Raw genomic sequence first — 14,368 nt, forward strand, 5'->3', positions numbered from 1 at the left:
AAAAAAAAAAAAAAAAAAAAAAAAGAATTACATAGTTACAATACTTTAAAAGGAGTTGATATATAGTATGTTTTAACTGAAATATGACCTTAATTCTGTATCAAAATAGAGAGATCTGTACCAATGTAACTGTTTCCTAGTAATAGCACATGAGAAAGTTTCCTTGTAACATTAGTAACAGCAAAAATGGCTGGCTAGACAGGCCGCAGTTACCCAAGCCTTAACAGGAAATAGAACCTTAAGTGTAGAACAGAGTGAGTTTAGATATGATATTTGGGAATCATTTGTCATGGGAGTGGTCTCAAGATTCTCCCAGCATCCCTCAGTCTCTAGCAAAATTTCCAGCCTAGGGACTGGGTTTCCTCTTCACCAAAGGGTCTTCACTATATAATATAGACATTGTGGAGCTCTTTCTCTGTCTCCCTCTCTCTCTCCTCTTTCTCTGTTTCCCACCCCCTCCTCACCACTCCCTGCATGTCCCTACTTTTTCTCTGCAGCCAATATCTTCAGGGGTCTCCTCTTGTCAAATCTTCACCAATTTGGATGGAATCAATAGCCTTTTCTCTCCTGTTGAAATAAAGGTAACATTTCTTCCCCAGTACAACAAATATCCTGCCCTCCATTACAATACTATCATATATATATATATATATATATATATATATATATATATATATATATCATCAGTCTCTTCCAAACTCTAGTGTATTTCAGCAGCTGTGTTATCTGCTTCATTAATAGTCAAAACAACAAAGCATTGTTTAATCTCTCTATGTGAGATCTCATACCCCCTTCTATCCTATGAGCATTTCCTTTAAAGTACTGCTAGATTTCTCCACAATTGCTTGACTTATAGAATTGTAAACTATATTGGTAACAGGTTTCATGACATAATGTTTAAAATATTCTTCTATCCTAGTGGATGCATAGGCCTGATTATTACCAGTTTTAATCTGTCAGGCATCTCCAAGATAGCCATCATCTCTAATAAATGTGCAATCTGAGAATCATCCTTTTCAGAATTCAAGGCAAAACCTCATTGGGATTCTGAATATGTATCAATAGTATAATGTATCAATATGTATATACATCTTAATTCTCCAAACTCTATAAAATAAAATATATAATCTATTGTATGACATTGTTCTAAGGTACCATGAAATATAATCTCTGTTCTTAACTCAATATATGGTTTTCCTATGGGTTGACATTTATTTCTCAAGCCTTCATGAATTTGCAGGCAGATATTGTTAGCATCAGGACATCCAAAGCCTGTGGTGATACATGGGTGGGTCCACAGACCTGTTGCCAGGGCAACAGCCACCATATTCCCAGAATCCATTGGGCTCACTTCCCACCTTTACCTGTGGCTACTACATCACAACCCATATATATACACGGGGAACATTTCCTCCATCTTTCTCTCTCTTTCTCTCTCTCTCTCTCCTCTCTTTCGGAGCCACTACCCCCACCCCCTCTCAATTAAACTTCTTACACGTGGAACTGTTTGGGCCTAGTGTGGTATGTTCTGACGCGACTTGCCGCTCCAACACATCAGATGTGATGTTGGAGGAGCTGAGCATTATACATCATCTGTAAGCAGCAAGAAGGGACTGTCTGTATTACTATGCATAAATAACCTCCCTGTTGTGCCAGAGAAATGTAAGTGGTCCCCCCAAAACAGACAGGAGCCAATCTGATGTAACTCACAGCAGGGTCTTTATTCTATTCAAGATACCTCTCCCCACCCACAATGCACCACCCTTATGCAGGATGGTTTTGGTGGTGGGGGAGCCCTGAATGTCTATCAGGGCAAGGCTTTATAGTAAGCAGAAAGCAGGGAATACGTATGCAAGCATCTAATTGAAAAGGACTTTAACATAATTGACTGGTGCTGGGAGTCATATCATAAACTTAACTTCTGCTCCCTTCTGCATTGGTGGTCATCAGGCAAGGGGTGGGCTTGTAACCTGGGGTGCAGGTTTGTTGAGGGAAAACCTGGAGACAATAAGACATAGTCTTGTTGAGGGTGTAACCTGGAAACTCTGGTCTTGTTGGGGATTAGCCTAGAGACTGGAGCTAGGCTTGGGTTCTGTTGGGAGGGCAACTTGGAAACTAATGCTAGTTACCAGCCTGTTAGTTTACCTGATTCAAACTTAGGTCAGGGTCTCTAAAATGGAGTCTGAACTTAAAAGATTTGGCATCTCAGGCAGACCCAAATTAGCATTAGAATACCAGCAGCTACTGATGGGAAACAATTTTTATATAACATAGATACTGGAAATGGTTGACCATGCCATTGTCCTGACTGCAACCAAATGTCTGGACATAGATATCAACATCTGAAGAAATGGTGCACAAAGCCATCCTTCAACACAGGATCACTGTCTCAGAGTCAGGGTCACTGACTCAGGACAGAAGAACCTTAGAGTCACACATGGTTGGCTGTGATGTGTAGATGCCAAATCCTAGCATCAGAGCCAGCCTTCTCAGTTTGCTAAAACAGCATACAGTCTTAAACTTGTAATAGTATCTGTGCCCCAAAGACAGTTGTTTTCTATAAAATGGAAAAATTGAAATAAAATCAAGAGTATCCAGGCTTGTTGGAGCAGAAACCAAGGTAGAACACAGGCAGAAGGCAAAGACTTTCAGGGACTGAGCGAGGATCCTATCTCAGAGGAAGCAGACTCAGAGAACTAGCAGAACAGCAGGCATTAGGACCTTGTAACTTGAGAGCCAGACAAATAAATTGCTCTCTACAGGGAAAATGTGACCCCCTCCACTGTTGGCCATTCAAACCAACTGTGAAGGCCCTTTGTAAACTTTGTAAACTTTGTTCATCCCCAAGGCAGGAATGTAGCCAGGCCCCAACTTGAGGAGCACCAGCAAAATCAGGCCCTGCTCCCAGACTGGCCTAATGGCCCTAGTGGTCATTTTCTAAGGGCTGTAAATGCTATTCCCAACCTGAGGTGGGAGTGTGCCCTACAAGAAGAAAAATCCCACTAAACCCCAAACAGGAAAGCCCATCAACCCCTGCATTCCCTGTGCTCAGAACTTGAAATCTCTCCAACCCTCACTCTGAAAAGCTCAGCCATGGAAAAGTCTCTACCCTAGGAAATACTATCGAAGCCCCCTATTTCTTTAAACGGCTGCAAAAGCCTGGAAGGGGAAGGGAACGAGAGCTGCTTTCGAGGGAATGGTCACCCAAAGGTTAGATGTCCTAACTCGTATGTCAGCTGGGAGACTGGTCATAAGGACCATGGCTGTGAAATGCCAACCCCTTAGCCCCAGAAAAGAGGTGGCCAGGCCCTGACTGGGAAATCAGGGGCCCCTTTGCTGACTGGACAAACTCCTTTTCAATCAATATGCAGGTGTGTGTTTGTGAGCTTCCGCAGTCGGGTAGCAGGAAATGTGGAACGGAGTGGGCCCATTTGACTGTGTCAAATCTAAGAGGTGGGGCCTCTAGCAGGATGTTAAGAGGCAGGGACCCACTTTTCGGGCAGAGAACGGGGAGCAGAGCTAAGGAGCAGAGGGGGAAGGGCAGCAAGTGAAAAGAAAAGGACAATTAGACAAGCATTATAACATGACTCCAGCCAGTGCTGAGGCTGAAGCGGCTTTAATTTTTCCAGCCAGCATTTATACCATTAGCAGAGAATAGGGTCAGCTCTCAGATCAAAGACAAAGTGATTAAACAAGGCAATGAGCAAAGCGATCACACCAGGTAGTAATCAAACAACACAATAAACAAAGTCTCCAAGTCACTGGGTCTGAGGGCTTCTCAGGATTACCAAGACAAAAGGGAAGTCACACATTCCTTGGCTGTGTTCACCTTGATCCTTGCGTTAGCCCAAATGTGAATATTGCTATCTGAGCCTACTTTCTTGAGCCCAGTGACAAGTACTTGCCAAATTTCTATAAGCTTACCAAAAACTCTCTACATTGGCAGGGGGCGAGGAGGGCAGCATGTAAGGTCTCTGGCAGGCAGGTGAACAGGTTGAACTAGTCTGCAGTGGGTTGCAAATGAGGGAGGGGGGAAGGGAAAGTCTAGTGCTCAGAGCCCTGGTGCTGCTGAGCCAGAGAGCAGCTAGCCTGGAATTCTCAGCTGCCAGAAAGAAACTGTCTCTAACAAGAGGGGAATCTCACCCAAGGGAAAACATTTTAAAATGTGAGTCAGTGAAAAATGAATGTCTCTCATCCTTAAGGACATCACAGGGAAAGCTCTGAGCTTAAGAACTCTCCCCTGGGACCATGGAGATGGGAAGGGATGAGGGCTTACAGGATCTTGGGCTAGTGAGCATGGATCTCTTGTGGTAGCTGAGGTGGGATGCAAACCTGCAGAGTTTCAAGATCCGAGTCACAAGGCACCAATGTTGTGATCATAAAAAGAGAAAGAGCTATAAAAATATGTTCTGGAGAGATGTAGGGGAAGGGGGTGCTTCGGAGGGCCCAAGCTGAGGCATCCCTTCCCCCTGAGGGACCAGACACACACCGGTGTAGAATAGAATAGAGTTTATTTAGGGCACGGGGAGGGGAGTTAAGAAGGTAGCAGAGGCAGAGAAAGACAGAGAGAAGGAGAGAGTTGAGAAGTAGAGGCTGGCCATGACCATGTGGAAGGAAGTGGGAAGGGAATGAAAAGAGGGGGAAACAAAGGGGCAAGAGGCAAGGTAGAGAAGCAAGAGTAAGAGAGAGAGGAGGGGGCAAGCAGCCCCTTTTAAAGGGCCAGTCTTACCTGGTAACAATTGCCCGGTAACAGTTGGGAGGAGCATACTTGACTGCTGCCAACTGTGGGGGTGGAGTTTAGACAGAATACCAACACTTCTGCTTTGAACAAAGTCAACCACCCCTAGATTTATCCCTCCAAACCCTGGATTCAATCCTAGCAATAAATTTCTTTTATAAGATTTGCTATTTCTTGTGACTCTCTCATTGGAAGAAGCTAAGAAGTGGAGCAGGGATGAGGCTCTTGAGCTCCACAGTTTAACTTGGGATTCTCCCCTGGGAACTGTAACACTTCTGCTGTCAAGTTTCCTCTCAGAGCTATGTGGTTCCAAGTCTCCCATGTTTCAGGGTACTCATCCATTAGGACACTGTCCCACATCAGAACTGTTTGGTTCCTGGGCTTCTGTGTTTCAGGTTACCCTACCATTAGGATTCTGTCCCACCAGAGAATTGTGTGATTCCCTGTCTCCCAAGTCCTAGGATACATTTCCATCTGGGAAGGAATGCTAACACATAGCCCCTGGCCACAGTGAGTTTGGGCTCTGGCCTCCATGGCTAGTAAGATTTCTGCCAGTGGCCAGCTCCAGCAACAAAGTTCAAGTCCTAAGACTGGAAAGGGTCATTGGCACAAATGAAGACATTGATCACCTGTTGACTTTCAAGCAAGTGGTCCTGAAAGACTCCCAGAACTGGGGAGATCCTTACTCAAGTCTCGGGATGTCACGACCACCCAATAACTCACGAGAGACGGAACTTGCTGCAATCACATGAGGTTTATTGGGGATAAGCCAGATCTGGGGTTGAACTCATAGCCTGGCAGGCCAGAGGGGTTCAACCACGAGCACAAGAAGTGAAGGGTATTTAAAGGGAAAAACCACAAACTAGGGGGGTGAAGGGGTTACCAAGGAAACATAACAAGAGAACAGTGGAAAATTCTAAAGAGACCCAGCCCCTATTTGAGTCAGGGTCATAAGTAAAACGTCCTACACACTCATTATGCCCAAGAATGTGGTCTGTCTGGTCAATGTTATTCACTTTATGGCTGACCATTTCCTAGAACTACCTGACCATATGAGATGGTTCATATCCTGCCTTTTGTTCTTGGACCTAACTAGGGGGAGCCTTTGTGGCCAACAGGTTTCTGAAACTGGCTAGTCTACATTCTTGGCTCATTACAGAGACCTTCTATGTCCTTTAAGTAAAGGTTATACCGCATACATACATTTCTACTAATACATTTCCCTTTTCATTAGCATGCTTTCTCCCAAATTTCTAAATTCAATCTTTCAGTCCCAAATAGCTTAAGCCATCTTTATTTATACAATCACAATCCTGCTCACCCATGCAGTGACAATATTGGTTATTTGTTAAAAGAAATCATCACATTAACTTTTTAAAAGCCCCATCATTACAAAAATCCCTCAATAGTTCCACTTCCTGTTTCTTGCTAGCCCAAAATGACTAGCCAGGCATGCCCTAGAGATATGAGCACATAACTAGGGGGTAGCAAAGGTGGTTACATAGTTATGCAAGGTGAGGGACAGATTAAACACTTGTGGGTATATGTCTCAGAAAGGTGAAGAAGTGCAGACTGGATGTTCCACTCCTGCCAACACTGCAGCTCTTGCTCAGGAGACTCCGGTAGCCACCACAGGTGAGCATACACTTCTTCCCTTACCACAGGATATGAGAGCACAAGAAAGCAGCACTCCTCCGTCCTGCTCACCTTGCACTGGCTTCCTTTAAGGTAACTGCATTCTTAGCAAACATCCAACAAATCTGTTTGAGCTCACGAGTGTAAACAAGTGAGAAAAGCAATTGCATACTGGCTTTTTTTCCCCAACAATAGCTGTTGTTAGGATAGTAGGATAAATCATGAGTTTCAAGAGAGTGTCAAGTGAAGTGAAAACTTAAGGGTTCTTTGGAAAGTCAGTTTTGTCACATGGGGTTTTGCTGAAGCAGACACAGGTGAAAAACTGGGGCAGACCCACGAAGGAGCATTTCCCTGATGCAGACATGGGGTGAAATGATGTTCTGCTAAAGCAAGCACATGAAAGGACATGTGATAATGGGTTCTTTGCTAAGGACACACCTGTATCTGTTCACCTTACATTGTATAGTTGAACTCCATTTGTCAGGACTCCACAGAGAGAAACACAACAAAAATACCTCTGCTGCTGGGGTTGGAGAGATGGCTCTGCAGATAAGAGCACTGTCTGCCCATCCAAAGGTTCTGAATTCAATTCCCAGCAACCGCATGATGGCTCACCACTATCTCTAATGGGATCCATGTAGCTGCCAGGGACCACGGGTTACTGGGTTCCTAAATGGGAGGGATGGTGAGAGGAGAATGAGACCAAGACAAGCTTCTGATGAAGGCCCAATGTTTACTTAGGAGTTGGAGTTTAAAAAGAGAGGGGACCCATCCCTCACTATGTCAGAATCTTGTCACCGCTTCAGCATCTTCTTGCTTTGTCTGGAGCTCATCAGGAAGACAGGCTTAGCAGCTCAGCAGGGAGTGGCTCCTTTAGAGAAGCTGAAGACTTGGTAGAACAAAAGACCTCATACCTAAGTCAGAAGATTCCACCCTAGGTGGGCTAGCCAGTTGTGGCTAAGACAAGGTCTGATTTAGCCCACTCGAGGCTGGGGGGAGGGCACAGATCCAATGTCCTCTCCCTGTGTCTGAAGAGAGCGACAGTATACTCACAGACATAAAATAAATATAAAAAAAAAAAAAGAAAAGAAAAACCTCTGCTGCTATGCTGCAGTGTCCTGTGGCTCCCACAGACTCAGGTTGGTTGGCAGAGTGATGTAAGCTGAAACAGACTCACCAACTGAGGCAAGACATGTGCTGTGGCCTTGAAGTGTAAATAGGACTGATCTGACAGTGAAAGAGGCTGGGCTTGGCTTGCTGGTAAAGCTAGCTGTACAACGCTTGTTGGTCTCAAATCTTCAATGATCTTCAATTTGCTGAGAGATGTACAACAGAAAACCTCTCCTGGCATCCCTCCTGGGCCCTCCTGGCATCCCTCCTGGGCCCTCCTGCTATCTTGTGCTGATTTGGCTGAGGCCTAGCTGTTTTCTTAGGTCGTGCTACTGCTGCTAATTTGTGTTTGTTATTCTGACTCCACCAAACTGGACTTCTGGTATATCCATGAAGTGTTTGCAAGTGGATCAAGCTGCCAGGGCTGACCTGTGAACTGAACTGCTGATTTCTTAAAAACGCAGAAGGGAGTTGCTCCAAAGAAGCTCTTCCTGCACAGGTCCACTTGCCCCATATCCTTTTTTTCCCACTACCTCTGGTGGGCAGTGTGCTAGAAGGGAGGTTAAAGTGTTTAAGAACCATCATTAAAAGTAGACTTTGGCCGAACACCAGCCTGACTCCCCATGGCTGTCCTCCAAACTCTGCATCTTTCTCCCATGCTCTACTGTGGGTTTCCAGAAACAAACTCAGGAACAATAGGAATCACCCTGCCTGGGTTCCAGGAATTCCTTCGCACAGACTTCTGGGAGATGTAGTCTCGATACTATGCCGTCACAGAGACCCGTCAGGCTTTTGGTTTACACGGGAGTCTTTCTCAAAATCGGGCAAGAGTGCTGCCCTGCTTTTCATTCCTATTGTGTCTAACACAGAGGTTGGTCCAGGATGCAGCACAGCCTGAAGGTCCATGGGGGCGGGGGTTGCGGGGGAGAGTAAGGGGAAAGATGAGGTGTGGGGGTGGGGGTGCGCCTTGGAGAAAGCAGAGCAGCGCAGTGTGAGAGGGTTGAAGAAGCTTCTTAGGTGGGCTGTGCAGAACTACCTGGGACATACAAGGTTGCAGGTGAGGGCTGGGTTCAGAGCAATTGGGAATGTGCATTGTGTTAGTTAGAAGGCGGCGCGTTTCCTGACAGATCACTCCAGGCCAGCACAGTACCACACGAAGAGGTTCATTGGATAGTTGGGGAAAGGGGTTGGAGGAGCGAGGAAGAGAAGACAGAGGAAAAGGGGATTAGGGGTCAGGGTCTCAGTCTTTTATTCGGGCTGTGACCTAGTTGCCAGGTAATGAATGACAAGCACTGGTGAAGCTTACACCTAGAGTGTGTGGCGGTTGCCATGGCAACAGACATACCCTTGTCCTTGCCTCCTAGGGATGACTTCATCGCTGAATTCGGAGGCTGACTGTAAAGCCACTTCTGACACCAACAGATTGAATAAGTTTCCTTAGGACTCTGCCTGAAGCCCAAGTCTCTTGGGAGTCTTGGACATGAGAGATGCCTAGTAGTGCAGGAGCAGATAATAATGCAAGGTCCAGAATTGTAAACTAACAATATCAGATGACTACCAGCACCTGATGTCATGCTAGAGCTCACTGAACAGCTTTATTGATAAGCATGATTCACTAGCTGCCCCATTCTCACATGGATGCTGTCAGATTCCTCAATGTTTTTAGAGTAAATGGTTCCCCTGTACACTGCAGCTGGCCTATTGTAATGGTCTTGAGGTATGACTTCACTTTCTCAGCCACTTAAAAATTAAGAGAGAGAAAATCTGAGACGCATCAGGTCATGAAGTAAAATTCTTGAATACAGAAGACTACTGAGCCCACAATGGAGGTGTCAGCATGCCTTTTTGTTTGTTTGGTTGGTTTTTTGTTCTTGTTTTGTTTTTTGGTTGTTTAGGTTTTTGTTTGTCTGTTTGTTTCATTTTTTGAGACATGCTTTCTCTTGGCTCTCCTGGAACTTATTTTGTAGATCATGCTGTCCTGGAACTCACAGAGATCTCCCTGTCTCTGTCTCCCCAGTGCTGGGATTGAAGACATGCACCCCCACACACAGAGTGTCAGCATGCCTTGATCTGGTCTTCAAATTTTTGAGCTAGTCCATGAACAGCAGGTAAAACCCTCACATGGCTTTGTTTAAGGGTGCCAGGCTGTTTTTGTTAGGGTTTCACTGCTGTAAACAGACACCATGACCAAAGCCAGCCTTATAAAGGACAACATTTAATTGGGGCTTACTTACAGGTTAGAGGTTCAGTTCAAGGGGGGAGCATGGTGCAGGCAGAGCTGAAAGTTCTACATCTTCATCATCTAAAGGCTACTAGTGGAAGGCTGAATTCTAGGCAGCTAGACTGAGGGTCTTAAGCCCACACCCACAGTGAAACACCTGCTCCAGCAAGGACACACCTCCTAATAGTGCTACTCCCTGGAACAAGCATATACAAACCATCACACTCCACTCCCTGGCCCCCATAAGCTTGTTCAAACATATTAGTCTATGGGGACCCCACCTAAACATAGCATAATGCAAAATATACTTAGTCCAACTTCCAAAGTCCCCATAGTCTATAGTAGTCTCAATAATGTTAAAAGTCCAAAGTTCAAGGTCTCTTCTGAGATTCATCTAATCACTTAACTATAATCCCCAAAGCAAAACACGAAACTAGCTGGGCAAACTCCAGACTCTGCATCTCCATGTCTGATGTCAAAACACTTCAGATCTCCAACTCCTTTTTCATCTTTATTGACAGCAACACTTCATTCTCCTGGGCTGGTTCCACTCTCTGTTAGCAACTTTCCTCAGCAGATAGCACACAGCATTGGTATCTCAAACATCTTGGGGTCTCTAAGGAAGCTTCAGTGTTACTGCTTCTGTTTCAATGTCTAGGATCCAAAGGGGTGTTGTCCCTTCTTCCCTTAGGGAGATTCACTAATGGGTTAGGTTGATCCACTTCACTGCTGCTGTTGTTCTCGGTGATCATCTCATGGTACTTGCATCTCCAATACACTGGGATCTTCCACTGCAACCAAGCTTCACCAATAGACTCTCATAGGCTCTCTTCATGGTGCCAAGCCTCAAAACCTTTGCATGACCCCTTTCAGTCCTGGGCCATCAACTGCAATTGAGGCTGTACCTTCACCAATACCCTTTCGTGGCTTCTCACAGTGCTAAGCTTCAGCTGCTCTTCCTGACCTCTTCATGCCTCCAAAACCATTACCATCTGGGTGACTCTTACACATTACAAGTACAGGTCCCCTTGATGTGTAGTTCTCTCTCTGTCCTCCCAGGCTTTTTTCATTGTATCCTAACATTAGTATGAGGGAAGTAGTTACTTGTCTTTACAACTCATGCATGAGCCTTGTTGTGTTAGATATGTCCTGATGGGAGTTGTGGTGGGTGAGGACAATTTGTTATCTCCAGTCTACATGGTTATTTTAGAGGTCATAAAAAAAATTACGAGCCGGGCTGTGGTGGCGCACGCCTTTAATCCCAGCACTTGGGAGGCAGAGGCAGGTGGATCTCTGAGTTCGAGGCCAGCCTGGTCTACAAAGTGAGTTCCAGGACAGCCAGGGCTAGAGAGAGAAACCCTGTCTCAAAAAAAAAAAAAAACCAAAAAAAAAAAAATTACAAGAAAACATTTGAATAGAAGTAAAACACACACGCAAGAAATATACCTGAGGAGCCCATATTCTCATTACATTGTCATTTTCTGTTAAAAAAAAATATGTGTCATAGCATCCTCCATAGTCATTATCAAATGCAGCAATGTACCAGTGATATTTTTTGAGGTGGAAAGTGTTTGGTTCCAATTGGTTTGCCAATTCTCTTTAAGTCTGCATCCCACTGTTCTCTTCTTTCCAGAAGCAATATAAAAATAAGTCAGATGGATCAGGGTACAAGTTTCTATTTTTTATTGAATACACTCCATGTTCTGATACTTTAAGACTCAGAAATATATATGGAGTCTTTAAAATCCACAGATTCATCTAGACATCTAATGTACAGAGCAAAGCATATGATACCTATTTTCAAACTAAAAGTACAACTACATCATTCATGTTTTCAAAGTAGATTCTATATGTGTTAGAGTCTCCCATATTTTTTCATGCTGTATTCCATCTTCTCAGACATAAGATTGCAAAATGCATTTACTTGAAGCAAAAGTTAATGATTGTTTCATACCACTGTTATGAGAATAAAGCCTTGGGGCAAAGTCCTATGAGGTGCTTCTTCATGATGTGTGTAGTACTTATTTTAAGCACTAAATTATGTAATCTGTAGATAAGCTCTTTTTGAATGGAGGGTCACTATTATTTGTAACCAGATCAGGAATCCAGTCTTCTCTTTGCATCTCACTTTGACTTCCCACTAATGTCCTGTCAGTCTAGAGTTTTTGTCTTACTTCTCTGAAAAGATGTCTCTGGGGGCACTAACAGGATATGCAAGAGGTTTTTGGTTTTGGCTTTTTTTTTCTTTTGGTTTTTCGAGACAGGATTTGTCTGTGTGGCCCTGGCTGTCCTGGAACTCATTCTGTAGACCAGGCTGGCCTCAAACTCAGAAATCCACCTGCCTCTGCCTCCCAAGTGCTGGGATTAAAGGTGTGTACCACCGCTGCCCAGCGCAAGAGTTCTTAATATATTTATTCTGTCCATTCTGCATTCTGCTGCTCTAAGCTTGCCTCTGGGTACAGCCTCTTGTCAAGTGGAGTATAAATATCTACCTTGCAATTAATGTAAGAATATATAACAGATTTTAATAAATGACAATTTGCACACCTCATATTAGACCTTATTTACATTTATTTTGCATAGAGAGTTAATTTTGTCAGTCTCAAGTTCCACTAAAATATTTGCCATTAATTGTACTGGATAAAATATCTCCTAAATGATATCTTTCCCATTGCCCATCCCCCACAGCATCTCAGGAGATTGGCCTCAAGACAGCAGACACTTGCCCATGCAGAATGGAGGTAGCAAGTGTTGGGCTGCATAGGGAATGATCCTTGTAGTTAATTCTCCATTGGGGATCTGCTCCAGTTCCTTCAGAGAATAATAACATTTCCATCTTCATTGTGCTCTGGACTCTTGCCATTCTCCACACTGATCTCTTTTCTTTGTTCTTGTTGATCTTATAGGTACAAAACTATAAATATTTGTTAGTTTTTTTTCTTCCATTTACTTGTTAAATGGGAACATGCCCAAAGAGCTCCAATGAAGCATTTTAAGAGAGTTCAACTGCTTTTCTCTTGAGAAAATCTTCAGTGTTCATATCACCAATTTTCTTCAGTTTTCCTGGGACTTAGAATTATGTTGATGTCCTCATTGTTACTCACCTCTGTCCTTCACTTAAAGATGTTTTTCCATGTGTCATTCTTTACACAGTATGTATTTTTGCTGTAACAAATGTCTTATGACAATAGTCTTCTAATGGTGAAAGTCCATTACACCAAAGGCACTGCAGACACAAGACTCAGAGGGTAACACCCGCATCTGACATGAAGTTCTCCTGCCTAGGGACAGGTTTCATAGTGCTGGAAGGTGTTTTGCAAGTTTCTACCGGACAGAAGCAATAAATTGTACTCCTTCGCTGTTACACCAGTGAACCACAGCAATGATCAGTGTGGCCTGACATTCTAATGGTGCCACAGTGCCTCTCACATCTTGACATTTAGCAGCAGCTGTCTAATTGGACTTAAATGTGGATCAAGAGGATGTACATCACACTTGGAGCCATAGGCAGCCATTGATGGCTTGTTGTGAACACACTAATGCCAACTTACTAAACCATCATAATATTTCTGGAGAGGTAGTAGAGAGATTGTGTGAGCCAGAGGTCCAGGGGGTCCTAAAAAGTGAAGGGAAATTGTACTCTTGATAACCCAACAATATGACTGCCTGAGCAATGACAATGGCATGTGATGCCCTGCAGGGGGAGTCTCCTGGCTAGACAATGGAGTATGGGCATCTAAGAACTGCTGAGAGAGGGAGAACTGATGTTCCCCAGGGATGAGCCCACTCACTATTCATCCAGCAATACAGGTCAGTCCTGATAACATAAATACAGGAGACACTGAAGAGATTCAGTTGTTCATATTTATATAGTTATTTGTATGTATATACATATTTGTATAATACTAATAAGTAAAGAAGACTATGTCATATATTTTAAATGTAATGTGAGGAGACATAAGAGGGCTAGGAATGATGAGAACAGGGAAATGTAATTTAAGTTTACCAGTTTTTCAGAAAAAATGTATTGTAAATTGTGACAATATGGGTGAAACTGGAATTTATTTTGGGCATAGAGAGATAGATACTATATAGTTTCATTAATATGTTTAAGACACATAATTGCAATTTATAGAAGAAGGAGGTAAAATAGGTTTTCCCCATGGTCCAGTGACATCTGGAAGCCAAGGCTCTGGGACTTCCTGAGCAATGGGTGCTCTGAAAGAGTAGTATAGAGAGAAATTTGCAATTTTGTTGTCCTTAATGCTGGATACCTGTAAGGATTATGTGGGGTACATTTTAGAATATGAGAAGATAGTGTTTGAGATGACTAGAAACATCATCTTGGTGGATTTTTCCTATGATCACTACAAAGTGTTCTTTCATGTTTGGCTCATTTTGTCATTTTGATTGTTTGTTTGTTGATTAATTTTGGTTTGAATTCTATTTTGCTATGTGTTAGAATAGCTACACCAGGTTATGTCTTAGGTCCATTTGGTTAGTAAATATCTTTCCCAGTTTCCCTTCTGCAAACACCCCCATCCAATGCCCCCTCCCCTTTGCCTCTATAACTTTCTTTTTTAGTTCAATATTTTGACAATCTAAGTGGGTGTTGTACTTTTATAGGTATCTCTTTCTTTAGGTTAGAAAAAATTTCTTCTATG

This window comes from Mastomys coucha, unplaced genomic scaffold, assembly GCF_008632895.1.
Source record: "Mastomys coucha isolate ucsf_1 unplaced genomic scaffold, UCSF_Mcou_1 pScaffold8, whole genome shotgun sequence".
In the NCBI taxonomy this organism is placed as follows: domain Eukaryota; kingdom Metazoa; phylum Chordata; class Mammalia; order Rodentia; family Muridae; genus Mastomys; species Mastomys coucha.